The sequence below is a fragment of the Tenebrio molitor genome, chromosome 2, assembly GCF_963966145.1.
Source record: "Tenebrio molitor chromosome 2, icTenMoli1.1, whole genome shotgun sequence".
NCBI lineage: Eukaryota > Metazoa > Arthropoda > Insecta > Coleoptera > Tenebrionidae > Tenebrio > Tenebrio molitor.
In genome coordinates, this window is record NC_091047.1 from 24,745,903 (window position 1) to 24,761,070 (window position 15,168).

Below are 15,168 nucleotides of genomic sequence, written 5' to 3' on the forward strand. Positions count from 1 at the left end.
AATTTTGTCACTGCAAAACAAGGAAAGATAGTAATCAGATAATAATTCTCTATAATTATATGTTATTAGAAATCATTTGCAAGTAAAAATAACACTATAAAACATTTTTGTTGGTAGTTGTATTATTAAATTTTAATAGATCGGTCATAGATCTAATAGGAAAATGTTGAAAATAATATTTGAATGCAATTTATTGTTGCAATTTGGCATATCTTGTTATTTTTTAGTTCATATCCCTGACAATTTACTACATATGTAGGTAGTTATGTATATTAAAATGCTGTTCTTCTGTAAAGACATTTTGTTGCGTGTAGTACCTACAGAACCCACAAAAAGTTTTTTTTACTACTAGTAATAATGTCTAGCGTTATCGGTTGTCATAGAACCCTGAGAAGTTTCGTTTTTCTACGTTGGCCCAGTGACAGGTAAATAATTTTTCATTATTAACCAGTGGTGAATAATGGAACAACCGCAACGAAAGATTGTCGTCTATTTCATTGGTTAACGTAGACGATTTTCATACCAACTGTCAAGAAATGACAACTCGGACCCGTCGCATCCGACAAAATAATTTGATTAATAATCATTATCAGAAAGGGTTTTAACGTATCTAGTAGTGAAAAAAATAGTATATAAACCACGGTGGAGAAGTCCCTTATAGCCTTCGCGCCTTACAACCCTCGGCGCGCCTCGGGCTCTAATCTTGGCGCTCTGGCTATAATCATGAACTTCTCCACCTTGGTATACATATAATATACTATCACAACCTCTGAAAAAAATAATTTTAACAGCTTTAATTAACAGATGCACAAATTAAGCTGATAAAATTGATGGTTTAGCAAATCTAATAATGCTTTTACGTCAACATAAAAAATTAACCAGTTTCATTCAAACACACAAAAAGCATAACAACTTAATTCGATGTTTTTCTGTCATGGTCGACAAATTCTTGTGTACGAGCGGACGCAAATTGGCTAATCGTCTTAAAAAACACTAAGGGGAGCAAATTTTTGTGCAAAAGAAAAACGCCATTCTTGCTTTTCATTAAAGCGGCATTAACAACTGCAAAATTGTGTTCTGTTGGTTCAGACTGATGAAAAGAGGTTAATGGTCATGCTTTAGATGGTTTTCGAGAACACCAAAGAGATTTCAGGGAAGTTTCTGTTTCTCCTTAAGCAAACATTTTGGCCACATTCTATCTACGACTAAACTAACTCTTGAATTCTCATCTCATCATTAAGAAAGAATACAAAATTGGGAAGATCAATCCCATCATACTTCCTTAAGATCTACCAGATTAACTAGCAATTGGAATTTTTTTTACAACAACGTGAGAGGCAAAATAAAAGTTAGATCAGATGCGCAGTCAAAATCAACTACAAGAGTGGATTACGCTTTAAAATTATTTAGGGGTGCTTGATGGAATAACAGCGATATCGCTTGTTCTAAAAGCAACTGGATAATACATATTAGAATCTCTCAAAATGTTGAGAACTTGGGTTAAGAAATACAATTGAGCCACCACGCTTCGCAGATTTTGTCCCAAGTAATTGTCACGTGTTTTAGATTTTACAAATAATTGAAATCTTCAAATCAGAGATCTTCTATTGCAATAACATTTCTAAATTGGCCACACAATGGTAAAAAAGATTGTTTTGTACAACATAGAAAAACGTTGGCAATTATGAACTGATCAAAGACTTTTTATTTCGCAAATAGTAAACTGTGATTTGAAGCAACGAATGTATATTTAGATTGATTTGGTCTATAAATGAAGTAGATCTGTGCGGGTGGCAATATTCTAAATACATCATTCAATTTACTTCTAAAAATATGTTTTTCGTGTTCGTTTCCTGGGATATATAACCGGGAAAGTGGTATATAACTAAATATATAAACTTTCCCGGTTATACAGGGTGACTGACGAAAAACCTTTGACGCTGTATCTTACTTATTTTTTATCCGATTTGAATAAATGACACATCGAATGAAATAGTTCGAAAAACACATCATTATTATCCTATTCGATATTTTTTTCGACATCCATTTTTTGACAGACGATAGCCAACTTTTTTTTTCAAATTACACTCTATATATTTTTTTTTCGTTCTTATAAAGAATCTTCTTCTGAATATTCTTACATTAAAAGAAAAAACAAAAAATGTATTTTAAATGAAAAAAATTGAAAATCAAAAATGAAGTAATCAAATTTGTAAACAATACAAAATCTATTCTAGTTGCTCAAAATTTCCTCAATGCTGTTGCAGACACTGTCGATACCTTCTAAAAGTGCCTACCTTTGCATTCAGTAAAAAATTTCGGGGTTTTTCCTGACATACTCGCACTATCTTTTTTCTTAACTCTTTTTGGGTACCTGGTGGGGTCAAATAAACATTGTCTCGAAAGTTTCGAATGAATATAAAGAAATCCAATGGATTCAAATCTGGGGATCTAGCGGGCCATCGAATAGCTCCATGAGCACCCATTCGTCGTTCACCAAAATGATTTAAATGATTTAAAAATACAAAATTCATGCGTGCATTATGTGGTATGGCGCCGTCCTGATGAAACACGACTCTATTCAACACTGCTAATGGTATCTCATCCAGAAAATTGCTTATTTCGTTTGATAATAAATAGTATGATATTTTGTTTGATTGAGACTGCTATCAATAAAAAAGGGACCCACTAGTCCATTCTATCTCCAAAAATGCCACACCATACATCGTCTTTGGAAATTTTCTTCCACAACAACATAATAATAATTATTATTATCAAACTGTTTTGACAAATGAATACTCAGAGCTCACTTAATCATTTCGATCATTTAGAACAAACTTCTCTCTTGTTTATTTTAGTCACTTGATTTTTAAATTTTGTACATTTACTCTTTAATTTCTTGACTTTTGTTTAATGAATGAGTAGAGTTCTTTGCATTTTTATATTCAGAAGACAAATCTCTACACTACTGAATAAAAAAAAATGTACAGTGCTATTTGAAAAAAAGAAGCTGATGTTCATCTGTCAAAAACCGGACGCAATATATTTTTTTTATTTAGTTGGTATTGAAGTGTTTTCAAAATTATTTCATTTGAGGTGTCATTTATTCAAATCGGATAAAAAATAAGCAAGATACAGCATCAAAGGTTTTTCGTCAGTCACCCTGTATACCTAACTTGACATCTGCCAAAGATAACCTCAAAATTTACAATAAATTAATGTTTTTTAAGAGTTTGCCCAAATGAACACGAAAAATGTCATTCAATATTCGTGCGCTGTCAGTTTTCAGGTATTCGGCCTGTTTTGCAGCACTTGGCTGACGCCTCGTGCTTCAAATTTCGGCCTCATACCTGTAAAGTGATCTGACAGCGCTACTCATATGAAAATAACTATTCCATCATTAAATGGTATCAACACAACCAACTTTACTTCATTGCAAGTTTACACTGCGTATGTTAGCTGCGATAAGATAATGAAGGAGACAGATATAAACTCCTTGTCACGTTATATGTTTCATAATAGCTTCGCAACTCGTTATTTTTTAGAAGATTTTAAATTTTGAGACTACTAAATACCTACTACTTAAAATAATATTAATAAAAACATTCACTGACGATGCATTTTTACGCGGTGCTTGCTTTCCACCCAAACCCATTTTAACATACTTCTTTCAGCCGGTTTTTATGGCAAATGCGTTTTGGCAGGCATTATTATGCTTGGTCGGTGACCCACAACATTTTTATTCTGATTACACGGCTCTAAAAATTGTTGAGTAGGTGGAGATCGCAACAGTTCCGGCTCGTTTTAACCGAGATACTGTTAGCAGTACTAGATGCTCTTCGTGCATTAATGCGATGAATGGAGAAAAATTCCATACATCAAGGCTCGCACCAGTCCTCATGAACACATATATTCCACACACTTTCCTATGGGATTCGCAAACCCCCAAAGTGATGTTGGTGGTATTGGATCGATGATTCTCTAATGCATCCGAGTAGGATGCTGGAACATAACAGCGTGTTTCGGGTTTGGATGTTGGTTAATAATTTGTGTTTTATTCAAAGATGGGAGCGTGAGAAGTGGTGCGAGAGATTTTACAAAAATGAAAAAGTGATAAATAAGAGCGTGAGAAAAATACAAAAGAATGTAAAACATTGAAAGGAGTGAAAACGTTGTTTGAGTGATTTATTTTGAGTGTTAAAAGGGCAAAGAATGAAATAAAATAGAAACAAATGGGCATAACTGTGATTGATGGCAGGGGAGTTTCAAAACGATATGTTTAAATTAATGATAAAAGTGCTACCTACAGTGAAAATGCTTAACAATAATTTACAAATAGACAGAGTGATTCTAAAACATTTTCAGCCGTTTTCTATTCATTGTTGCTGTAGAAAAATAAAAATTTACCTCAACCGTACAACCAAGCAACACATTTTAATGACGTGAAAAAAAAAGGTTTTTTTTCCAAAATAATAGTACCATCTCGTGTAGATACATCAAAGATTGTCCAAAAAAAATTGAAGTGAGAGTAGTTTGCACAAGTTATGATGATGCGAAGGTTTAAATTTCTCTAAATACATTTTCCAGTAATATAACACTGGTCACAAAGTAAGCCATAGCGTCGTAATAGTAATGGAAGCTTTCGTTAAAAATATTTCGAAATAAAACTTTTTAATTTCTAGAGTTATCTGATTTTTCGTATTATGGTTGGCATTTTGAATTTTGTGCGTTCACTCTGTATATTGAAAAAACGGAAAAAATACAAAAACGAAAATATAAACATAGGTATTCCTGTTAGTAAAAGGTTTGTAACAATTAGATTAGCTGTTTGTATAATATAAAAAATAGTAAATTGACGTAAAAATAAGGTAATAAAAATTTTAACAAGGAAAATATTTGTTGGATAAAAATATTTTAACCAAATAAAGATAAAAAAATCTTATGCAACAGTGAACATTGTCTCACATACAGTTTGCGATATTTTACATTCAATAAAATTGGAATTCAGAGGAGAATCAATAGACATACAGTTTGAAAATTCCTATGAATTTGCTTTACAGTAGTGTTTTTATTTTTGGACAACAGTTCTGGAGAAAAAGCAATTCAAAAAACAGTACTTTGTGGGAAGGTTACCTCTCTGTAGTACCTGAAACTTTATTTTGTAATTTGTAATCCATACCAAAGTATAAACTCTCAAAAAAATTTTGCTGGTAAGATGCATTTTTATAGGTAGATTCAAATCACTCTGGAAAGCAGACAAGATGCTGTAAGTAGGTACCAAAAAAGATAATTTTGAAATAAATATGTACACTGGCGGCCATTAATTTGGAAACACCGGCCCAATCTAGTTTACTGGATATTTCTAATATTTGATAGTGTAAGCGTTATATCATGAACTCATGTCACTCATGTCATCGTTGAGCGCATCCAACAGACTGTCGCAGCCGAAATTGATATGTCAATAACATTGTCAAAGTGACAAACAATTTACAATAGAAAAATCTTGGTGTTTCCAAATTAATGGCCGCCACTGTACCTGCTACGAAATTTGTGTTTTTATCTGAAAAATAGTCATTTATCCAACAAGTGCATAAAGTAGTTCTTTTTTCGCATATAGGAAGTAAAAACGACATTTGATGTATGAATTTCATACAACATTCTTTTTACGTCTGTCTGCAATTAAAAAAACAATCAACATCAAAACACAAATGTACAATTTGACGCCAAGGTCGTCAGGTAATTGTTTTTAATGCTTTGGTGTATATACAGGGTGTATCTGAAATACGTGTGTTAATTTTAACCAGTGGAAGAACTCGCCAATTTATGAAATTTTCCTCTATAACATTTTTCAAATTTCGCAAAAATTTTCCAAAATTTTTTGCCCCCCTATTTTTACCAAACGGGTCGTTTTGTGTGATTAACGAACTAGTCTCTATTTTTTTGTAACCATGCGAATTTTGATTTTAATTACATAGGTACATATTTCATTTTTGCTATAACAGTGTAACTTTTTTGAAAAGGCTCCGTTTCTATTTGACCAGAAAATTTTCGCCCTTACCCATAGGCGGGTATACATTTTGATGGCTATTTATTCCAAATTTTAAATCAATTTGAAACGCTTTTTCGTAAAAATTCAAACAGAAAAAACGTTTCATTTTACAAGCTCTGCTATGTGTTAAAATTAACACACGTATGTATTTCAGATACACCCTGCATTTGCATGAGACCAGAGTGAAGTAATGACGAGCTAGGGGAATTTTTCTCAGGCTTTTTTCTTCGTTTCACTATTAAGTACCATAAACAAAATGTTTTACGCATTAAAATTAGTGAAATTAGTATTTGTAAAAAAACAAAAGTGTTTGCCATATTTGTACGTTTTCATCTTTCGCTTTCATCGTTGTCATAGTTTTCGGGATATTCTTACACGAAAAACGAAAAAACAACCGTTTATAAACCCATATAGTCCATTCAAAAATCAAAAAACCACCAACGTCGCATTTTCCTCGATAATTACTATCGGCAACGCTGTCTAGTGTAAAATTTGGTGAGAATTGTAATTTTGAGGTTAAGTATTTATTAAGTGTTTTGTTTTTCTGGGCATGTTTAAGCAAAAATAATAAAAATTAATAAATAACTGAATCGAACTGAGCAATAATAAAACAATTTAAACGAAATTCCAAGTAATTGAATTTTATTTTGAATCAAATGTCATAATTTATAGTTACAAACATTGCAAGAAAAAATAACTACCTAGGGTTTTTTAAATTTTACCAACCTAAAGCAAAAGGTGGTGGCTTTTTAATTTTTGAATGGACTTTAAATATGCATTTCACCAACAGTTTTTTTATACTTTGGAATAAACTACAATTCAAAAAAGCGACCAACATTCGGGGGGTTGCAGTGAGATAACTTTCCCACAGAATATTTTTTCTTTGAATTGCATTTTCATGGGAACCATTGCTCTAAATACAAAAATAAATATACTGCTGTAAAGCAAATTCGTGGAGCTTTCAAATGATATCTTTTGATTCTCCTGGTCATTTAAAATTGTTAGGGTAAGGAGCTGTCGGGTTAAAGATACGTAAACGGAAATATCATATTACATGCCCCCTTGCAAGTTAATTTGAGCTGTGCCGCTGTTCAAAAATTGAGGTTAAGTTTCGTCTTCATTGGGCCACCTGTATGCGCAAATGTGCACCGGGAACATCATTCTTATTTTGTTTAAATTTAAGCACCGAGTTCAGTTAATTAAGTGGTTTTCTTTCACCTCGTGTAGGTATTAGCAATCTATTATTTAACAGTGTGGGATTTAGCCGCCTCCTTTTTGGCATCGCCAGCAATCTGGTTCGCTCATGTAAAAAAGAAAAATAAAAACAGTTGCACAATACACTTTCCACCTGCTATTTTCCACACTGTCTAGCGCGCCATTTCATTACAAGAGTGCTAAAGCAGCATCTGATATCAGTAAACATATCTCGTTGCTCATAAATTTCGCACACAAATGCATTAATTTGTATAAATTAGGCCAGAAAATGGAGAGACACTCCCAACAAAAGTGCACGAATTCGCCGTTTCGCACAAAATTGAACCACTTCCGCAGCCTTGCCATGTTCAATCTGGTTCAGATCGACTCGTGATCGTTACAATAAACAAAACATTCGATTCGTGGTAGTTTGATAAAGAAATAAATGGCACTTACGAGCGACGGAGAGCCGTTGACAAGCGCCTTCGTCAAGAACCACCTGTTTAGCACTTCTTATTAACTTTAATCAAGCAATGTCACGGTGAAGTAATTTACCACGCACGCTTCTTGCTTCTTATCTTTGACAATGTTTCTCCGCGCGCCGGCATATGAAGCCGCGCTCGTCACATTATCGTAAAAATTGTCAACAATATAGAGTGGAATCATGGGAAATAGTTGAAATGACAGGATGCTGGACAGATTCCAGTTTCCTCTCGCATTGTCGATTAGTTTTATTGTGTGGTATTGTGTGGATGATGTGCTCTCGGCGCATTTTGCAGCCACCTGCGCTCTAATCCGGATGATCCTCGAACGGGACCCGGAAAAATATACAGAGTGATCGTTGGAACGCTCGCCGCCGGAAAAAACAACAATTTGCGTCACTCTTCGAAATTACCTCGAACAATCAACTAATGTTGTTTACGTCAAGATCGCGCTTGATTATCTTCATTTGGTTAATGACGCGGAGGATGTGTTGTTCAAATAAAAACAGAAATTCGGGGAACGTTTGCGACTTATTTTTAATAGACCTTTATTTGACTCATTAGGTGATCAAAATAGCACGGTATTCGTCATCTGGGAGGTATTTTGGGACATTCTTTTCAGAAAAATGTCTGCCAGTTGTCGCAGATACGTCAAACTGGCGTAGGGGAGAGTAGGCTAATAATGTCCGCGATGTTGACGGATGCATTTACGAACGGTGTTTACTACTTTCCAAAGTTGCATCTGGCTTGGTTTCAACTTCTCGGCTTCACCATTACAACGTGTATTTCCGGACGAGTGAACTCTCGAAAATAGAATCATTTTATTAGGTCAACAGAATTATTCTGGTGTTTGATTTTATTTTTGGTACAAAAATTAACGAAATCCGTCGTAATTACTGTCATTAACTGGTGTGTTATGTTGATTTAATTCGCCCGGTGCAGTAAACAAAAATTGTGTGGTAATTGGGTTTTTAACACGTTCGCGTCATTCTGTCAAAAGTCATTCCATCTGATTAAAATTCAAGGCTGTTGATAGTATCAATTTTATTTTAATGAAATTATAATGGGGACAAAAAATCCAAGAACAATAATGTATTTTTTTAAATCTGTAGTTTTTGTTTTTGCGCTTCATTGTGATTTTAACTGCATTGCAGAAACGACAGAAACATGTCACAGTTTTTTACCATAATTAATTGTAGATTTCAGAGTTGGAAATATAAACGTTGCGAAATATTTACTTATTCTAACAAATGTTTTATTAACATTTTCCTACAAAGTGGTCTTGAAACTTCTAATAATATTTTAACTATTAACACACCAAACTAAATTGATTCGCCAAAAACAGCAACCGGGTCGTAAAGGGATCCCATCTAACTTCGGCTTCCTATTTGCGTTCTACACTGTATTAATATTTTAGTAATGTCCCTTTGTTAATAAATGTTCTGAAAAGTTTTAAATTGACAAAATCGTATTTTTTCATCTCAGTCTTGAGTAAAGAAATAGTGAATATTTTCTAGACGGTTGAAAACAGAAAATAGAAAAAGTGTAGCAAATATTAGTCCATTTAAGAAGCAGCATTTCTTATCCCTCCTTTTATTATAATGTTGTAAATAAATTTTTTAATTTTACTTGTATCCACGGGCGAAACTGATAACTTTTACGCTTTTGTTGATGACTTGCAACATTTACATTTTGTAAATTTTTACTTTTCTTTGTTCTGTAATGTACTTTTATATGTTTATTTGCTTCTGTTTCAGAACAACACAAGTCAGATATTTTAAAATATAAAAAATAAGTTCGACGGAAGCAGTAAAAAGACTATAAAATGAACAATTAACGTAACATTATAGATACTTCTACAACGTAAAAATGTAATTGTTATTTATTATTCCTTGACTGCTAATTTTCATTGTTGCGTTTCTGTAAATTAATTACAAAACGGGCTATTTTTCAAGGTTTCAGTCGGAGTATATTGTCTGCAAGTCTAGCTGTATTATACAGTACAGTAAGGTAAGGTAAGGTATTTTGGTCTAATTTGACTGACTATCATAACGTTGATTGGACTTACTTTTGGTCTGATAAGACGAAAGATAAGATCTTCTATTGAAGATCATAAAATCCTATTATTGAAGCGTCTTCAGCTACTGTTACTGCTAGAGCTAAAATCTAGTAAGTTCTGAAAATGTTTTCATTAGGTCAAAATGTAGTATTTAGTAAACCCTTTCGATTGACATAGCAATTCTGGTGATGCTATCTGTAAAAAAAAGTCCTAGAACTCGGCCTAAATTTTGTCATCCACCCTGTATCTATTGATTAAGGGTCATGGCATACAACGCCTAAGAAACTATCAGAGTAACCAAGGTAATACATATATCTGGTGTTCATTTAAATTTATCCTCAAAGTAGGCGTTGAAGAGTCGTTTATGAAAGTGCCACGGATTACAGATCACAGATCAGCTGTTTAAATCTAACCTCACTTTTTGCGTTGTTTGTGAGTTTACTGTATAATACAGACTGACGAGTGGTGCGTTCACAATCAATTCTTCACGCCAACTTTGAGGATAAATTGAAATGAACACCCCATACATGTCAAAATACTAAAAATTAAGAAACTGAACAATTTCCTCTGATGTCATTTTTTTTAACTTTTCTTTTAGTTTAACTTTTTATTATTGTCGTATTTCTTTTGAACTTTGTGAAAAAAAGCAGTACGTATTTAATTGGCGTTCTCTTCTATCATTAAATAAATAAAACTGCTAACAAGAAAGTTAATAAGTGTAAAGAATTTACAAACAAAACTTACTGCATTTTGAGCTTTGTCTATACGACACTATTATTTGTAAGACAAACACCTAACTTCCGCCTAAACGTCACATATAAAATTACCAACGTTTAACTTCTTGCAATAACAATAACAAACAAACTGTTAAATGTCGTCTGTGATTTGTGAAAGGCGCTGTTTGGACTCGACTCCCCTACATCGTTGTTACCAAATTAAGAACGTTATGCAACGTGCCAGTTTCTTGGCTCGTTCTGCGGATTATCGAACCGTGATGTTAAATCATGTTTTCATAAATTTCATTAACCTATCTGCGCCAAAAGGGGACCAAAGTATATTTGGAGCTTTATCCTTTTATAATCATTTCCCGTGAACGTAATTGAATTTTAGAAATTGGCCAACGGATCGATCCCAGATTTGTGGAGATGATGCTAAATGGATTATTCTCCAGTCCTGACACGTGCAATTTAAATGGGAAAAAAACAATGAGAAGATAAAAATAATACATGAAGTTAGAAATGTGCTTTGCCATCTGAATATGTAATGTGTTCATTTTTAGCTGAGAATGTGTATTTGTTTAGGATATCGGCGGAGCGCAAAGCTTCGACTGATTTAATTAGCGATCCAATTTTCTCTAAAAATGCTCTACGAAATGTACTATGCATGGAATTGGGGGAAGTTTGCTTATTAACAAACATTTTTAACATCTTTGACTTTTTATTAAAAAATGTAGGTAGGCATAATATATAAATTAGGGGGTAAAGTCAAGTTAATTTTGAATGTTGCTGAGGCATATAATGAATACGTATTGCATGCTTATTTATTTAACGGACTAATTTTGAGTAAATTGAGTTATTCTGTACGAATTAGATCTCATTTATCTTGTAACTTAGATTGAAGAAGAAAATTTTGTCATTAGCGTCATCAGGGTGAACTTAGAGTAATGACTAATGAGATTGTATCATAGCATTTATAAAAAAAATAAATGTATGTAATTGTTACTTCAAATTTAAAAAGTTGAGTAAAGAGAAAAATTAATTGCTTCAGTTAGTTACCAACAGCGTTAATATAAGCAGAACGTCATCTCTAAAATGCTAATGTTTCAAGCAATAGGTAAAAAGAAAGATAGTTTTCGAAATATAACGGGCCTTCAAATAAATTTATATTTAGAGCAACCTATGGAAATTCAATTGTTTGCAACATTTTTACAGCGTAGAAAATGACACAAGAAACGTCTGACATTTTAACGAAATAAAATTAGGTTAGAAAATATTTTTAATTTTTGTAGTGCAACTCCCTATTCCCCCTTCACGGAATATGACAATATGAAATTGGGGTAAAGCTTACTATGTAACCTGTGTAACTCCGGAGAATAATTGGTTACCTACAAAAATTACTTTACGCTGTTAACAGAATTAAAATGTCGCCTACGCCTACTCTAAATATATATTTATTTGAAGGCCCGATACTACTTCAAAATTACTTGAAGAAATTTCTTATACTCGTAAGTTGCATTAATAACACATACAGGGTGTATCTGAAATACGTGTGTTTATTTTAACCAGTGGAAGAACTCGCCAATTCATGAAACTTTTCTCTATAACATTTTGTAAAATTCGCAAAAGATTTCCACAATTTTTTGCCCCCCAATTTTTACCAAACGGTCGTTTAGTGTAATTAACTAGTCTCTATTTTTTCGTAAACATGAGAATTTTTATTTTAATTATTTACTTTTTTTCTATAACAATGTAACTTTTTATTACAAAGCTCCATTTCTATTACAACAGAAAATTTTCGCCCTTACCTATAGGCGGGTATACACTTTGATGGCTAATTTATTCCAAATTTTAAATTAATTTGTAATGCTTTTTCGTAAAAATGTTATAGAGAAAAGGTTCATAAATTAGCGAGTCTTTCCACTGGTTAAAATTAACACACGTATTTCAGATACACACTGTATATTATTTAACAAGTTCGTGTGTAAACTGGGCTCTTTATGGCAATGGCCCACGAGTGCCAAAAAGAGACCAATTTACACACGGACGAGTTGAATACGATGTTTTTGTTCGATTCCAAATCGCTTAAAATCTTTAAAATTAGCTTGACGTTTCGTTTTTAACAAGTTGTGACATTTATCAAAATCCGTTCACACAGGAGAAAATTCTCAAATTCCGAGTGTCGAACAAAAAAAATATTTATTTCTTTACCATTAAAAAAAAAAGCTATTACTGAAGGTTTGAGGCACTCAGAATGTTTTTTTTCAATTTCAGAGAATTCTCAAATATTAAATCGCTATCAAGAATAATATCTTGCGGTTACCAATAAATTAATGTTCTTGAATTGCTACTCTAAGAGATTCTGGGTATCAACAAGTTAATTTTTTTTTCCTTGAAAAACTAATTACTTGTTAACGTTTAAATGTGTTGCTGCGGACTAGTTTTTTCATTCTGCAAATAATCTGTTTCTTTCGATCAAATGTGAACATGTATCAGATATCAAAGTTTGGTCACACAAACAAAGATTGTGATGTTTTTCTATACTTTTTGGGTACAAAGAATTAGGAAATAAAGCTTAAAACGCAGGCACAAAAAAATCTTACATTGTGTAATCAGATCTTGGATTCAGTCTTTAAATACTCTGAGATGGTTGTTTTAATTTAGTTTGGTTCTGGTTTTCTAAAAACATTTTAAATCCGATGAATCGAATAAAAATCTTAACTAAGTCTGTTAGTGCAAGTGTATCATTGTTAATGCAGTTATCGTATCGTGGGAAATACCTAGCTGGATATTTACATAATTATTGCGCATTTGTATATGTATTTCACTTACGACTGACAGAATCAAACCACACAAATCGAGGCTTTTCAAGGCATTTTATACATTTACCACAAAAATCGAAACGTGGCAAACTATAATATCATAATAGTTCAATTTAGTACTATTCTGTTATAACTATTTTGCATTTATGTAATTTCAGTATCTACTATTATAATTACACATTAAGAAAAAAAAAAGAAGAGGTTTCCTAGTAATGAAAATATGTTGTTGGTGTCAGGAATTTTTTTAATTAATTATTTTTGAGCGTGTTCCATATTTTGCATCGAATCTTACACACGAAACAACTTACATGTATGTACTTACAAAGTGTCTCTAAAAGAACGTATATCAAGAGTAATGTAGAATTCGAATATATTTAATTTTTTCCGACGACCACTATGCAATATGGCACATTTCACACAGTTTTCCCTTAGTGAAAATTTAAAATTGCAAACGATTTCAACACGAACACGAACGAACAGCCTAACCGTGTACAATGAAAAATTTGAGAAATCTGATTGGCCGACAGCTGTGTGTTTTTATATTGTACACGGGCCGATGATTAACGATGTCTATCTCCGCGCAACGGCATAATTATTTTGTCCGCAGCTCTGTCGAATGATATTTGAAGTTTGAAGGGATGCCGAATATTAGCGTTTTTTTTGTGGTCGTCTGAAAAATATCGTGTATACCACGTGTTGAAAATTCGATTTCACACTCGTTTGCTTAAGCCACGCGCCTACGGCTTGTGGCTCAATTCTCTTGATATACAATATACTATTGTCGCTCTGTAGCATATTGTGGTGCCAAATAGAAAAACAGAGGTTATGTACTATTGGGGACAAATTACTTTGGTCGTCAAAGTCAGTTGATTGACATAAAGTTGTAAAGCAAGCATTAGGACGGTTAACCTTATTTTTTACTACTGTCAACCACTGTCACTGTCAAACTCATCATTGCTAAATGTTAAATACCGAAAAATGGACAACTGAAGGAGATATTCGAAGGAGGAAAAATTGAAAAGGTTTCCACAAGGCAATTTGGCCCATAGACAATCCCCCAGAAGCAAGGGAGATGATTCTAAATTTTTGAATGGTGGAAGGTGCCATATTTTTGACAAGAGAAAAGTCAATAATTTGAAATTGTCATCACTATTGACTTGACGTTAATGCTTGGTTTACATTAATTTGTTTTGAAGTGACAGAAAAATGACGACCAAAGTATTTTGTCCCCAATAGTAAGTCCATTAATGATAGGTTTTTAATAAAGACTGTTGTAAGATGAAAAGTAATTACATATGTATAATGTAGAAAAAATGAAGATTATCACTAAGATTTAATAATTTGACATTCGGCTGACACCTGATTTGACAGTGCTTCGTCCATAGTTCGACACAATAAAATTATAGAGTCCCACAATTCCGCAGGGCTTTTCATACACGTTCTTTTAGAGATACTTTGTATAATACTTTATGAGATCTACTCAAGTCTGTTGTTTTGAATTGACTACTTATCGTAAAAACAGGTACCTACTAAAAATTTCCTGTATTTTCTGCAGAAGCTTACAAATCAATGTTAAAGAGAATTTGATATTTCTTGAATTCAATTTCTATTCCAAGATCAAGTTTAAATTATTAATCTTTTCTTTGAATAACTTGTTGATGGTTAAATATGTTAGAGTTGCAGTTTCTTCTAATTCTTTTTTTTATACACGTTGATTTCAGTTTTCCTAAATCTAATTAAAAAAAAAACACAAATCAAAATATTATTCAAATCCGAAATGTTTTAGTAAAATACTCGTATGTTCGATATAAAAAGAAAAAAAACTTGGCAGAAAATTCAATAAAAT

At 32.7% G+C, this 15,168-nt stretch overlaps 1 protein-coding gene across 3 annotated transcripts in view; it reads right to left on the minus strand.

The window, feature by feature from the left end:
* Nucleotides 1–15,168, minus strand: part of fdl (fused lobes) — a 91,356-nt gene that overhangs the window by 44,691 nt on the left and 31,497 nt on the right. The window contains exon 1 of one of the 3 annotated variants that reach the window (XM_069040083.1): nt 7,700–7,858. The exons of the other annotated variants lie outside the window; for them this stretch is intronic. The gene's annotated coding sequence lies outside the window, so the exon portion shown is untranslated. Of the gene's footprint in view, nt 1–7,699; nt 7,859–15,168 lie in introns of those variants that run through there. 3 annotated transcript variants of the gene reach the window in all.